Source organism: Stomoxys calcitrans, chromosome 2 (assembly GCF_963082655.1).
Source record: "Stomoxys calcitrans chromosome 2, idStoCalc2.1, whole genome shotgun sequence".
In the NCBI taxonomy this organism is placed as follows: Eukaryota; Metazoa; Arthropoda; class Insecta; order Diptera; family Muscidae; genus Stomoxys; species Stomoxys calcitrans.
In genome coordinates, this window is record NC_081553.1 from 82,792,985 (window position 1) to 82,809,262 (window position 16,278).

The window sequence follows — 16,278 nt, forward strand, 5'->3', positions numbered from 1 at the left end:
TTGCCGCCGTTATTAACGCTATCGACATGGTAGCAGAAAAGCTTTCAGGAGGCACGTTTTGTCGCTCTGATAATCTGATTGTGTTCCTTGAGCCGCGTGTAGTACACATCCGAGTAAACTTCCGCATTTTTACGACGTGCTCTGTTGTAAAATCTGCGGACCTCTTTCCCAATGTCTCCCTGGATATCCAGGATTCTTCTTGGGGTGATTTCCTTTCTCGAAGAGGACAACTATTTTCATAAGACCCCACTAATGCATGCGTGGTCTTGTTGACGCAATCTGAATTATCTTGCCCAAGTCGTTTTCTGAGTAGTGTTCCGAATTTTTTCCAGTTGGTTCTCAACTTATTCCGGAAGCTTATCCGATTCGCCGCTGGCCGTGCTATTCTAAACCTAATGTAGCTATGGTCTGAGAAGGAATGCTCCATGGAGACACTTCAATCCTGAACTTCATTAATTAGATTTTCCGAAAATATTGTCACATCTAAACCCTCCACCTTAATCCTATTAACAAAGGAAGCGGTGTTACCAATATTAAGTGCTATTAGGTCGTTAGTATTCAAGAATTCAGCCAGGGCTTGGCCTCCCCGCGAAATGTGATGAGAGTTCGCATCGCCCCCTATTAGATCCTTTCCCGTCTTTTTTGCCTTCCTCATCAGCCGTTGCAGCTCCGACTTTGCCGGCGGTTTCGGAGAGTCGAAAGGCAGATAAAGGGATGCCAGAAAGGCTCCACCGTCTCCCTGTTTCATCACTTTTGCATCCGACGTTGACAACTTTGGGGAAAATATGTAATTTAAATTTTTATGACAAATATCGCAGGTTCTCGGCCGATTGCCAGTGTTAGCATAGAATAATTGGTAGTTGATATGCTTCAGTCCAGAAACTTTGTTCCGCATCGTGCAGGCAATATGAATATTGCCCTTTCCGATGTTCTCCATTAGAGCGTGAGTAGCTGTCTCGCTCCGGAGGAGGTTGATGACCTCAATCATTGGTCCTCTATTAGATGGGCTTCTAGGGAGTGGGTGATGGTCTCATCGTCTGCTCCCTGTTCTTTAGACTGCATTGACTTTTCTGTCACTGCACTGCCTCATGTTATCGTATAAGATTCTTTGCCTTTCCTATGGTTCCATTTTGATGTCCCTGAACTGCCTGATGTTCAAATATTAGGATATTTGCCTATGCTATTCTTCTTACAATCTTGAGCCAATGGACTTCTTGCGAGTAGGTTATGGTCTCATCGTCGGCTTCCTGTGCGTTAGGCGGCATTGAGTTCTCTGTCACTGCACTGCCTGATGTTTCAGCATTAGGATCTTTATCCATCCTAGGCTTCCTAATCTCTAGAAAGTCGTTGATGGTTCCGTTATCGGGTCCATGTTCCTTAGGCTGTGTTGGGTCTTTCGGCTCTGCAATGCCTTATGTTTTAGATTAGAATATTTGCTTATCCTAGTCTTCCCAATATTGAGAGAGGCGGTGATTGTCTCGTCGTCAGCCCCCTGTCCGTTAGGCGTTATTGAGTGTCTCGCCACTGCACCGCCTGATGGCTCAATATGAGGATATTTGTATGTCCTAGTCATCCCAATCTTGAAAAAGACGGTTATGGCCCCATAGTGCGCCATGCTTTTAGTCTTAGGCAAGTTCGTCACGGAGACGTGATCAATGCCGACCATAAGGAGAGCAAAGGGACTTCTTGCGAGTAGGTTATGGTCTCATCGTCGGCGTTCTGTGCGTTAGGCGGCATAGAGTTTTCTGTCACTGCACTGCCTGATGTGTCTGCATTAGGATATTTATACATCTTAGTTTTCCTAATCTCGAAAAAGCCGTTGATGGTTCCGTAGGGTCCATGTTCGTTAGGCTGCGTTTTGTCTCTTGCCCCTGCATTGTCTGATGTTTTAGTATTAGGATCTTTGTTTATCCTAGTCTTTCCAATATTGACAGAGGCGGTGATTTTCTCGTCGTCAGCCCCCTGTCCGTTAGGCGTTATTGGGTGTCCCGCCACTGCACCGCCTGATGGATCAATATGAGGATATTTGTCTATTCTAATCTTCCCAATCTTGAAAAAGACGGCCAATGGCCCCGTAGTGCACCATGCCTTTAGTCTTAGCCAAACTAGTCACGGAGAGCTCCATAAGGAGAGTTCCTTTCTCCTTCTCCTCCCAGTGGAAAACCTCCCATTTCTCCACGAGCAAATCTTAGTTTAGGTTTTTAAAGACTTCCGTCGCGATTTCGCCGCCCACATCCTTGATGAAGACCGTCGCCTTTGTGAGCTGGGGGATGTCCATTACTTTTACCAGGTCGAACTTGCGCCCCAGGGAGTATGGATACTTCCAACGAACTTTTTGAAGGTATCAATACACTCCGCTGACGCTCGTTAACGCTCGAGAAGCGTTAAGATGTCCCCTCTATACTGGCAGCTCATAATTCGTATGGGTGTACTTCCATATGAATAATGGGGGTACACCCGTAGCGCAGAGGTTATCATATCCGCCTATGACGCTGAACGCCTGGGTTCGAGTCCTGGCGAGACCATAAGAAAAATTTTCTATCGGTGGTTTTATCATCACAATGCTGGCAATATTTGTGAGGTACTATGCCATGTAAAACTTTTCCCCAAAGAGGTGTCGCACTGCGGCACGCCGTTTGGTCTCGGCTATAAAAAGGAGGCCTCTTATCATTGAGCTTAAACTTGAATCAGACTGCACTCATTAATATGTGAGAAGTTTGCCCCTATACCTTATTGGTATATTCATGGGCACATTTTGAAATTTATTTTTTTGTTCTTTAGTGTAATGTTCATGGGCAAAATTTGCAATTTATTGGTACCCCTATCAAAATTCAACACATGTTCGATAACCCGTTCCTTTGCCAAATGCCTGACCTGAAATCGACCATCTAATGGAATCTTACCGGATACACAGCCGATATCGATGACTGCATAAGTCATCTCATCTCTGTTGTACTTCCTTGCCACTCCGGCATTAGGCGGCGGCTCCTTACCTTTCTCAACGACCATCTTCCCCTTCCGTGATGGCTGTGGCATCATTTTGGAAGTCACAGTCCTCCAATGAAAACTCAGGGGCCGTGCGCGCTTCCTTCGTTGCTGTTCCGACTTTGTCTTCCTCCACAGGACACTGTATCGAGTCTCCATTGCGGGGTGGCTGACTTGGTTTTTCTAGGGTACTTGAAAGCGGGGAGCTCTTCTTCATCTTCAGAGTCTTGGCAGTGCTATGCTCTTCGGGAGATCTGATTCTCTTTTCAGCTTCCGTAGAAGTGCCAGGAATTTCAGTTCTCTCCCTTTCAGCATCCTGAGCTTCCGCCCGATTGCGCTGCCGGTTCACACTCCTCTGTGTCCTTCATCGTGCACGGGATCACTTTCTCTATCTGCTTATGAGCTAATTAAAGGCACCGCTCACTTCTGCCGTCATCCTGCTATTCTCATCTCTCGATTCGGCTGCGATGACTGTTTCGTTGACACTGTCGCTGTCTGAATCTGAATCGGAAACACCACCTTTACTTAAAGGCTGGGCACGAACTGTACAACCCTCTGGCTCATCCGTATCTTCCTCATTTTTTAGTCTGACGACTGGTTGTGTAGCTTTAAAATAACATTTTTTTTCCAGAATAAAAATCACCATAATATAATTAAACAAAAATATTTAATCGCAGGATTCACTGAATAAGGTTAAGCCAAGCGATCAGCCGATATACTTTTTTTTTAATATTTGGCAGTACTTGGCATTGAGGATGTCAACTTGTTCTCTTTTTACATTCATTCTTTGTTTACGTTTTCTCCTATATGATGACATTTTCAATCGTCAGATTTGACATCCTTAATGATGTTTATAGGGCCTATCCACTTTATGTTTTTACATGTGACCTAACCTTCTATTAGTGAATCCTGATTTAATCGGTAAGCAATACAAAGTTTTGGCAAGTAATACAAAGTTTAGCTCTTGTCTTATAACCAAATGTCACCGCCGATGGTCTCTTCCTGGACACATTAGTGACTAAATTTTTTTATAAAAAAATTTGCAATATTTTTGATTGCGACGTGGCTGTCATAGCCCCATTTATGTCATAACCGTTAGACCGGTTTTAATATAGCTTCCTTTCCATCGTGAAGTAATAATGTGGTTAAAAATTTTCCTTGAATATAGAATTTCTTAACATTTTCAATTGGATTTTAAGCGAACGCTGTGCATGGTGGCGTATGGCTTTGCTTTATTTAGGGTCATTCGTTATACGCACCCATGTCCCCCTGTATGAGATGTAGAGTAAATGTTGTGAATTTATTCGAGTGTTTGCTTACATTTCGAACATAATCGTGTGCAATTTTTTATTAAGTTATGGGAGAAAAATAAATCTCTGGCATTGTTTATGGCACAACACGTGCATGAAGTGTTGGTAACTGCAATTTCTTGAGTTCTTTTAAGCTACAGGGATTCTCAAATGAGGATGTTCAGATCTGCATGGTGTTGGAAACTCTTCAGGGATGTATATAGAAGAACTTTTTAACAGGCGTTTGTGGTTTTACATTTTTAAAAGCATTAGATGGATTTATTTAACTAAAATGCTGATTTTCGTAAATAAGCACCTGAAAGATTCTACTAGTTCCGATAGATTTGCCTATCAAGGCCCACATTTAGCTTTCGGAAAGTAGCCTACCAAAACTAATATCCAAGGTCTTAGGATATGGAAATTTTATTTTGACAAACATTTTTTTTTATAAAATTAAAGTTCTACGATTTTTTGTTGGAAATTAAAATTTGTATAAATCCAGTTTAGAGTTCACTTTGAAATTTCTATAAAAAATTTTATTCAAACGAAACGTTTCTATGTTGTTATTTGGTTCTTATTCCTCATACCTACTTCTAAAATGTTTTTTTCACTATTCATCAACTACGCTACATTTGACTTCAATATTGTTTAATCCTAAAGGTTAGCAACTTGGATTATAGCCAACTCCTTATAGGATGGCATGTCTATGCAAAAACAATGTTTCCTATCTAATCTAACTCACATTCAATTAATGTTGAATTCACTTGCTTTGACTAAAACACATTAAAGCAAATTGCCTCGAAAATGCCATTCATATTCATTATATTTACGACCAGTTTATCCATCATTAAGACAATGCCAAAGGGGCTTTTGTTAACAAGAAATCGACAGAGGCATGCAAGGCATAGATGGATGAATGAATGAATGAATGGAAGTCTGCCATAACGGAGAGCAATTTATGTTTTTGTTGATATGTGAAATAAATGTTAATTTTATATTTGCTTCGTAAATTTCTATGTAAATGTTAAAGCCATGTCTGTGATGGTTGTTGTATGTTTTTTTTTATACATCTCGGAAGTTGTTTTCCCTTTTTCGTGTCTGTCTTCTTGTCTTGGATGTTTGCCTTTCGTTTTTAAGTTCAAAGTATGGTGGGGAATGTCATAAAAAATGAAAGAAAAAGCAACTTTTCTGTTACCACATCAAGTTTTTTGCTTGGTGGCATTTCGGTTCTTCTCTGAGTTAAGAGAAGGGAGGTTTTTTGTTGATATTTCTCAAAACTTATGAAGTGAGTGCTGAGAACAATGTGTGTGTGTGAATTCTTGATAGGGAAGTTTATGTCACTTTATGTTTTTCCTGTGCTGGGAGCAGACTGGTTGCGAATAAATGAATAAAACATACATAAAACGCTTCTTTTATGACATTGACGCTTGGCAGAGCAAGGCTGCATTACTACTCTTTAAGAATTTAATTTAAATTATAAATTTAATTTTATTCTAATTTTTTTTTTCTCTCATATGTACTTGCAGTCAAGTTAAAATTTTTATGAATGAACATGAGCCTTGATGGGGGGGATATGAAATTGTTGACATGTAGCATGTTACGCTCGAGGACGAAAATTTGTTTTAACATTGTTTTATTCTTTTTGTGTGTTTCCAACCATAAGGGGGAATTTTTCAGGCCGAGTATTGTCTTCTTATGTATGAAACAAATCCATGTAATTTTTTTTTTATTACATGCGAATAAAGGGGTGTTAAGGAGGTCGCGTATATTGCTGGTATATGTGTGTTTAGGAAAAGATTTTTTTGGTGGAGGCATTTTTATAAAAGAGTTCAGTGTATAGCTGCAAAGAGGGCATATGATAATGACGAAATTTAAAGAGCCTTCCGGGGCACAATTTGTTCATGTTTCATACAATATTGGCTGTGTTGGGATGTCATTTTGTCGAGGGGTTAGTGGTTTGAGGCCTAACGCCATTGAAAAATCTATAAAATCACTCCCTGAAATTGTTTTATTCGATTGTTCTCATCTTGAGATATACGCAGAATTTGTTGACCAGCTTTGGAGCCGGAAAGCACCAGTGGTAAAATTTTGTTGGAGTCTAGGTTAGGTAAGGTTAGGTTTAAGTGGCAGTCTCCCATCTGACTCACTTAGACGGTTTTTGTCCATTGTGATACCACAGGAACAGAAGAAGGAAGATGGCTTCTGGTTCCTACCGTTGAACCATCCAGAAGGCTTTGAAAAACCCAATAACTTGCGAATGCTCATATCCTCTTAATCAGACAGGTTCTCAAAGAAATGAGAACCTTAAGTGGAACTCCTTCTGACTGCTAGTGCGATACACACACACAGAAGGTGTTCTATAGTCTCTTCTTCTTCGATGTTCTCACAGCTTCTGCAAAAGTCGTTGCTGGCATCCTTCAGTCTGTCAGCATGTTTTCCGATTAGCCAGTGAACTGTCATGACGGACACAATGACTGAGACGACTATTCTAGCCAAGACAGCAAAGCAGTAAACCTCCTCAAGTCTAGATTAGGCCACATAGTTCTGGAATGCTTACAGCTCCCTCTTTGTTACCATATATAATTCGTTGTCCTTCGGGCCTGATCCTGAAAACTTAACTTACAAGTCGCTAGAGGCATACCTACAGATTCCAGATTCCTGGAATATATAACGTAGTTCCTAGTCTCGCAAGCTCATCCGCTTTACAATTCCCTGGGATATCTCTGTGGCCCGCACCCAGAACAGGTGTTCAGTCATCTCGTTGAGAGATCTGCGACAGTTGAAGGTGGTTTTGGTTTTCAGAAATACGTTCTCCAGGGATTTAATGGCTGCCTGGCTGTCTGAGAAGATATTTATGCCAGTCGTCGTAATGATATTATATCTTAGCCATTCCACCACTTCCTTAATTGTAAGGATCTCCGCTTGATACACACTGCAGTTGTCGGGTAACCTTTTCGATATGACCAGTTCTAGATCTTTAGAGTACACCCCAAAGCCCACCTGGTTGTTTAGTTTGAAACCATCCGTATAGAAGTGTATGTAACTTCTGTTACCAGGGTTATCGTAGTTCCAATCGGCTCTATCAGGAATAGTGGTACAGTAAAAAAGGAATCGGTAGTAGTGGTACAGTTAAAAAGCGGCTCAGGTAGGATGTAATCCACACTGCCTGGAACATCGGATGTTGTATCAAGGATAACACAGTTATCGTAGCCGCCACATGACCAATGAGAAAGCTCCCTTAACCTCACGGTAGTGGTCGCTGCAATTTGTCTAGCCACAATGTCCAATGGCATGAGATGTAGCATTAAATTCAGTGCATAAGATGGTGTCGTCTTCAGTGCGGCTGTGGTGCACAAACAAGCCATCCTTTGGATCCGGCATTGAGCAATAGGTGGATTTTTGAAGCGCCGTCCACCAGACCACAACACCATATAGCATAATAGGTCTGACAACTGCAGTATATACCCAATGCATGACACGCGGTCTAAACCCACAACTTTTGCCAATGGCTCTCTTCCAGGTGTATAGCGCAAGAGTGGCCTTTCTTGCCCTTTCCAAAATGTTGGATTTCAAATTCAATTTCTTGTCTAGCAAAACACCCAGGTATTTTGAGCTTTCTGTAAATTGAACGTTCTATCCACCCAAGGAGACATGTTTCACTGTAGACAACTTGTATCTCCTGCTGAAAAGAACTACTTCTGTCTTGCACGGATTTATACCTAGACCACTTTCGGTAGCCCCACTTTGATGTTGCACGTAGAGATTCCTGAAGTATATCTTCTAGAGTGCTGGGAAACTTTCCCCTAACCGCAATTGCCACGTCATCAGCCTACGCAATAATATATTGTTAATGGCTATATTCCATATATTGTTAATGGCTACACCTCCTTGAGGTGTTCCTCTGCTGACCCATCTTTTTAGATTCACAGATCCCAAGCCTGCCGTAATGCATCTTTTAGTAAGTTAGTTTTTGATAAACTTTCTTGCGGTAGAGAAGATGCCTAGAAACTCCTTCATGATTGACGTCGGTTTTACAGTATTTAAAGCACCTTCACTGTCAAGAAATGCTACCATTGTATATTCTTTAACAGCGAGAGAACCCTCTATGTAACCGACTAGGTCGTGAAGGGCTATTTCAGTAAATTTGCCTTTAGTATATGAAGGCTGCTGCTGCGACAGGCGATCTCCAGGGATTTTTGCACTAACATATGTTTCTATCAACCCCTAAAGAGTCTTCAACATAAAGGATGACAGACTAATAGAACGAATATCTTTTGCCTTTGTGTGGTAGGGTTTTCCTGCTTTCTGAATGAAAATGACCTTCGCGTACCTCCATCCCACAGGCATATATGATATTCTGATACAAGCAAAGTATACCTCCCTAAGTCAGTCTATCAGACACAGCTTGTAATTCAACCGGTGATACATCATCAGGGCCTGGAGACTTAAAGGGGTCGAAACTTCTTATCGCCCAAAGGATTTTCGGCTCAGACACAATTTCCATAATAGCATCAGACGAATGCATAGCAATGACAATCTCTTCTGGCGCCACGTTGTCAGTTGGAGAATTTCCCGGGAAATGTGTATCAACGAGTAGTTCTAGTGTTACCTCACTAGACACTGTCCATACATTCTCTGACTTCTGAATATACCCCACCGTAATAGATCTTCCTTAGGCGTCAGATGTATCCTCCACGGAGCTGCAGAATTCTACTCAGGATTTGTTCTGAACCTTTCTCAGCTCGCTCTTATATTTTCTTAGCTCAGCCTTATAGATGTCCCAATCGTGTGGTGTTCCTGTGGGTTTTGCTCTGTTGAAGAGTTTTTTGCAGTCCTTCCTTAAATCAACCAGTTTTGGGGTCCACCATGGCGGTCGATGTTTGGCCCTTGGCTTGGCACTGCGACATGCTGACATAAGCGAGTCATTCAGGGCCTTCGTGACCGCTTGATGATTATGTTTATATCCTACGCAGTTGTCACTTCCTTTTCTTGTCTAGAATGGATAATGGTGCAGAGTTTGTGCCGAAATTTATCCCAATTCCTCTTTCTTCTGTTTAGCCGCGGGTCCACTTCTTCAGTATTTTCTCCAAGGCTAAAATTAATAATACGATGATCAGAGAAGCTGTGGTCATCCAACACTTCCCAGTCCCATATTCTTTCACTTATATGTTCCGATACAAAGGTAATATCTAGAACCTCCTGTCTGTTCCTGGTAATAAAGGTCGGTTTATCCCCTTTATTACAAATCGCCAGATTGCAACTTATAATATATTCAATAAGCAGCTCACCCTATTTCGCGGACATCCGAACTTCTCCATATCTGGTGATGTGCATTAGCGGTTAAAGTTTTAATTGATTCATTTAAAAAATTAATAGAATATTTCGAAAGTTTCATAAAATTTTTTAATTGGATCAATCAAAAAATAATAAAAATTTTAAAAAACCTCACTAATTTGTTTAGTTGGATCAATTTAAAAATTAAATGGCAATTTCAAAAATTTTCAACTATTTTTATACCCACCATCATAAGATAGGGGGTATGTTCACTTAGTCATTTCGTTTTGTAACACATCGAAATATCCATTTCTGAACCTATAAAGTGTATAAATTTCGGATCGTTGTAAAATTCTAAGATGATTTAATGATGGACGTCTGTCCGTCTGTCCGTCCGTGTTCCCGTCAGTTGTAATCACGCAACAGTCCTTAGAAATTGAGATATTGAGTCGAAATTTTGCACAGACTCGTATTTCTTTTATACGCAGGTTAAGTTCTTGAAGGGTCCAGATCGGAACATATTTGGATATAGCTGCCATATAGACCGATCTGGTGATTTGGGGTCTTTAGCCTATAACAGGCGCATTTATTACCTGACTTCGCAGAAATTTGGAAATGTGAGTTGTGTAAAGTCTCACAACATCTGTCCCGAATATGGTCCAGATCAGGCTGTAATTAGATATAGCTGCCATAGAGACTGATCTTCAGCTTTAGGGTCTAAAGAGCATAAAAGGCGCATTTATTATTCGATTTTGCTAAAATTTTAAGCAGTGAGTTGCACTTGGGGTGTCGACATAAGACCCGAATATGGTGTTTATCGGACCATATTTACATATAGCTGCCGATTTCGGGTCTTATGCCTATAATAGGCGCATTTATTACCGGGTATCGCTGAAATTCCGAATGGTGGGTATTGTTAGGCCCGTCAATATCCGAACCAAAAATGGTCCAGATCGGGACATATTTGGATATAGCTGCCATATAGACCAATCTGCCGCTGAAATTACCGGATTTCGCAGTGACTGGTATTAAGACTCCCAACATCTGTGCATAATATGGTCCAGATATTGGGCTATATTTAGATATAGCTGCCATATAGACCGATTTTCAGCTTTAGGGTATAAAGACCATAAAAGGCGCATGTATTCTCCGATTTTGCTGAAATTTGAAACAGTGAGTTGCACTAGGGTCCTTGGCATGCGACCCGAATGTTGTATATATATAGACCGATATGCCGATTTATGGTCTTAAGCAGGTGCATTAATTACCTGATTGGGTCTTAGGCTTATAACAGGAACATTTATTACCCCACTTCGCTGAAATTTGTAACAGTGAGTTGTTTTAAGACTCCCAACATTTGTTCCGAAAATGGTCTCGATCGGGTTAATTTAGATATAGCTGCTACAGAGACCAATCTTCAGCTTTAGGGACTAAAGACCATAAAAGGAGCATTAATTCTCAGATTTTGCTGAAATTTGAAACAGTGATCTCCTGAAAAGATTCTGCCTTTATAGGGTGCAATTCTTTACCGGTTTGGCTGAAGTTTTGCACAATGATTTCTGCTATGACCTCCAACATCTAAACAAGTTTTAAATTTGAATATTCTGCTTAGACTTTGCTTTCCAGTCAACCCATTAAGAAATATATTTGATATTGGCTATATTCTATTTAAAACTTTATTAAGCAAAATTTGTCATATACAATAAATACATTTTGATGTGATCTTCTACTTACCCTTTTAATGGGCTTTGTTGTTATGATTTCATCTGCAAGAAACCAGAAATAAATTTATTATGTTAAATAATGTCATAACTCCGGGTTTTTAATCACTTGATCGGTTCAACGAACCCGTTTCTCCTAAGACTGGTCTTAGAGCTATATTTTTTTCAAAACACCGGTGAAAACTTTAAAGCCTCCCCACCTTACGTAATTGATAAGCTGCCAGTAAGGGCGAAACGCGTCCCACAATGGTTTGTATTTAGTAAAGTCTGGCACTTGTTTGTCATTGCAAAAATCAATCTCTGACCACTAAACTCGCCTCTAAAGAGAAATAAACAAATCGGACAAAAATTACGTTCACCCTTAACAGATTCTTTGTCCGTCCGTCCATCCGTCCGTCTATGGCAATCACGACAGCGGTGGAACGCGAAATGTTAGCCGTTCATCATTTTGAACAAATACTTCTTATTGATGTAGGTCGTTGGGGATTTTTAATGAGCCATAACGGTTTAGAGTTGCTATTCCGATTGAGCTGAAATTTTGCACATAGTGTTCCGTTACTACTACTACTTATCACCAGTCCCGCCAAGTATGGTTCAATTCGATGTATAATCTGGTATAGTTCCCATGTAAACCGATCTCCCGATTTTACATCTTGAGTCCCTAGAAGCCGCAATTGTTATCCGATTGGACTGAAACTTTGCACGCAGTGGTCTGTTCTAACCAACATAGGTGACAAGTATGGTCCAAATGGAGGCCACCGTGGCACAGAGGTTAGCATGTCCGCCTATGACTCCGAGCGGCTGGGTTCAAATCCCGGCGCGAACGTCAGAACAGAATGCCATAGTGGGTCGGAAAAACATTAGCCGGAAGTCGAACGTTTCGGGCAAAATAAGACTTCTCTCTATAATGCATTGTCCGGTCCGATGGCCCATCAATTACATATGGGTGCGAGTTCCTGTAATATCTAGCATTTTGGACAAACATCCTTACCTCAGAAATAAGAAGACTAATATCAGATGAACGCACATCATGAAGGTACCGATAGAACAGCGCCAAAAAAAAAACCCACATTGCGACGATGTTCAAGGGAGGCAATAGAGTTGGATACCCTACTGTTTCGAAGCAACGCCATCGTTCTCTTCTGTACACGGTTCAGTAGCTCCAGGGATGATTTTGAAGCTCCAGGCCATACATATAAGTTGTACTCCATTTTCGGCCTTATGAAAGTGGTAGAGATGTTAAGAAGATCGGAAGGAGTGAAGTAATTCTTACACTGTTTAAGGAAGCCTAAGCACTTGAATGCTTCTTTCGTCACTCCAAATTCATCTTTAGCCCAATGGACATAATTTTGTATTTTCATGCCATAAACATCTAAAATTTCTGATTGCTCAGCATCTTTCCATTGATAGACAAATATGATCGTTATGGGTCAGCGAATCGTTTGTATGACAACAAACAGCACTGAGTCTTCCGTGCATTTAAATCTACTCGATTCATTCGATCCCACTCAGAAATGGGCAGCAAATCCTGACAGAGTGTATCGTCCATAATCCGCTTCTTGTCCTTAATCTCTCGAAGACTCGGCCTATGGTCGAATGAGTATGAATGACAGAGGTTATTGTCATCCGCAAATGAGTAGATCGGTTTCGATGTCTGACTCAACAGATCGTTGATGAAAATAAGAAAAAGAAAAGGAGGAAGGATAGAGCACTGGGATACACCTGCTGAATTTATGCTCATTGGATAAGAACTCATCTATAACGGCTCGTATAGTGCGATCTCTGAGAAAGTTCGAAATAAATCGAAAGATGCCATTATCGACACCAAATGAGAGTAGTGCACCATGCCAGACCCTATTAAATGCCTTGGAGATATCTAGAGTCACAATCTTACACTCACCAAACTGGTGGATTGAGCGACTCGACAACGTTCCGACAAAAATACCATGAGGTCACCCGTAGAGCGATTTATGCGGAACCCATACTGTTGGTTCCTAAGAAGCTTAATGGATGAGCAAGCGTTGAAGAACACTTGCGCAAGACAAGTGTTGATATGCCTTCCGGGCCCGGTGATTCGTTTACGTGGAGTTTCTTAAGAACCCTTTCAACTCTACGAGTTCGAAAAAAATATCTGGGGCATGAGGCCAGATACATTTTCGATTAAGGGGAGTGGTTGATTGCTATCCGGTTGGGAAGAGTTCCCTGCAAATATTTCAGCCAAAAGGTAAGCCTTATCAACCGGGTCAGTGAACATTCGATCATTCTTAACAAGGGTTGGGATAGATGAAGAACTACCCTTTACCTTTTTCACGAACGACCAAAAGCTCCTACTTCCTCGTGAAGAAGCAAGAACCTTAGTATGTAGGCGGTGTTCGTAAAGAAAGTTTTCGCGTCTAAGCACTTTGGCACACGAAGATCTTGTCTGCTTGCGCAACAGTTTAGTATTTGCTCTATCCAAGCGCCAGTTCAGACAGTATCTCTGCATATTTGGTTAAACCAATCTTTTGTTGTCTGATTTAGCCGTTATAGTCTGAATTGGAATAAATGTCCTCATTACATTTAAAATTATCTTCTCAAGCATTTCAGCAGTAGCATTTATATCGCCCTTCAACTGAGTTCAGTTTGTGTAAACTTTAAGCATAATCCATGCTCGAGATTCAGTCCGGCTGATCTTAGCACGTTTTTATTGGCTTTAGTTCCAATTGTCTAGATCGGTTTAAATATTCTTCCAGAGGTAAGGCAACCTAAAAACAACTCTGATACTTGAGCCTAAATAAGGATGATGGTTTCGCATATTTGCGTGCATGGTGTTTAATTCCGCTTAGTTTCTTTATAGGATGTAGGCGATCCACTGACACATGGACCAACATTGGATAACTGATTTTTCATCTACTCGAAAGTGCCGTTCACTGGATTTCCAATATTGTTATGATACGTGTCTGCTAAAGGAAGTTTTTTTGTGGTTAAGATGTCTTTATAGCCGAACTGGGCCCGCTCCGATGCGCCTTCTTTAACTCTCTTATATCTTTTTAGGGTAGGGACACTTCGCCCTGAATGCGGATATCGAATTCGTGCCATTGTAGCCTTTGACGCTGAACGCGTTCGAATCCTGGCGAGAACATCGGACAAAGCGGTGTTTATCCCCTCTTAATGACATTTGCGCGGTACAATGCTATGCATGGTCTTTTAAAAAATGTTCCCCACTTCGGGACGCCGTTCGGACTCGGTTATAAGATAGGTCCCTTATCATTGAGTTTGAACTTGAATCGGAAAGCACTCATTGATGTGTAGGAATTTGCACCTTTTCGGTTCCTGATGGCAATGTTCTTCCTTAGAGTAATGTTCTCATTAGGGGAGGGATGTCACTTCAGACATTTCGACTCACATATGAATATCAAATTCGTGCTGCAACTACGAATCGTTTGGAGGGTGTTTTGGGGCTGGGGCGGCCACCGGCATTTAGCACTGAAAATAGATATCAAATTCGTTCTTTATTCCCAACAGCGATGAAATTCAGTTTAGGGGGTGCTTTAGGGCGTACCCCAAAACACTTGGCTCCGAAATTGGATATCAAATTCGTTTTCAACTCTTAAATACCTTTCATTTGAGTACCATATTGTCATAATGGGTCAAATAACCCATTTGACGTATCTTTAGGAAGAAAAGCGCCACCTAGACTTGAACGCAAATTTTTTTGTCATATTCGTAATCTACCCTCTAATACCTTTTATTTGAGTCCCATATAGCTATAGTCGGTTAATATGCCCATTTGGAGTATTTGGGGGTGGACGACCTTCTATTACTTGGACCTAATGTTTTATGTCATATTTCTAATGTACTGCCTAATACTTTTCAGTTAACTCCCTTATTGACATGAACTTCGAATGCATCTGTTTAGAGGAGTTATACGGTTGGGTGGGCCCGCTGGGTACTTGGACCCAAATTTTAATGCCATATTCGTTTTCTGGTCTCCAATGCCTTTCATTTGATACCCTTATTGTGCCCATCGGATCACTTTCGGATATGGGTGGTGGGAGGGACCGCCTGCACCCAATTTCTAAAAATTATATGGCCTATGTTTCCTTCCAGACAAACGTACACAATCTATATAAATTTTAAGAAAATCGGTTCAGCCAAGTATCATATAGTCATAATATTGGGATGCCCAAAAAGTAATTGCGATTTTTTTAAAAGAAAGTAAATGCATTTTTAATAAAACTTAGAATGAACTTTAATCAAATATACTTTTTTTTACACTTTTTTTCTAAAGCAAGCCAAAAGTAACAGCTGATAACTGACAGAAGAAAGAATGCACTTGAACTTAAATTTTAATACCATATTCCTATTATACTCTCCAATACCTTTCATTGGATACCTGTATTGTCCCGATCGGTCCATTTTTGTTTTTAGGTTGTGTTTTTGGCATAAGGGGGAGGGAGGGTCCGTCCTCCTTCTGATACCGAAAAATTATATAGCCTTTGTTTCCTTCCAGACCAACCTACACAATATGCGAGAAAATCGTACTGCCGTTTTTCAGTCTATACGGAACAAACGAACCGAGTCCCATACATTTTTGTGGGGGTAGGGTGACCCCCTATACTTCGATATGAATTTGTATGCCAGATTCCTTATCTACTCCCGCATATTTTCCATATGATACTCATTTTGTCCTTATCGGTCCACTTTTGATTTTGGGTGGTGTTTTTGGGGTAACGGTGGAGTGTCCGCCCCCATCAGTTATCAATAAATTATAAAGCCTATTCCTACTTCCTGACCATATTTGTAATCTACTCCCGAATACTTTTCGTATGAGTCCCATATTGTCATGATTGTCAAATAAACCTGTTTAAAGGGATTTTGGGCTGGGGCGGCCCCCAGGTACTTGGAGCAAACTTTTATTATGAAATTAGTACTCTTTTCTTGAATCATTCATTTGAATCCCATACTGTCCCGATCGGTCCACTTTTATTTTTGGGTAGTACCTTTAGGGTAAGGGGAGGGTCCGCCCC

The 16,278-nt window shown here is 40.8% G+C and overlaps 1 protein-coding gene across 3 annotated transcripts in view; it reads right to left on the reverse strand.

Moving 5' to 3' along the window:
• LOC106084836 (5-hydroxytryptamine receptor 1) overlaps positions 1-16,278 on the reverse strand; it is a 537,578-nt gene that overhangs the window by 55,907 nt on the left and 465,393 nt on the right. For 2 of the 3 annotated variants that reach the window (XM_059362083.1, XM_013248767.2), the window contains exon 3: positions 11,283-11,314. The exons of the other annotated variant lie outside the window; for it this stretch is intronic. The gene's annotated coding sequence lies outside the window, so the exon portion shown is untranslated. The remainder of the gene's footprint in view (positions 1-11,282; positions 11,315-16,278) is intronic. 3 annotated transcript variants of the gene reach the window in all.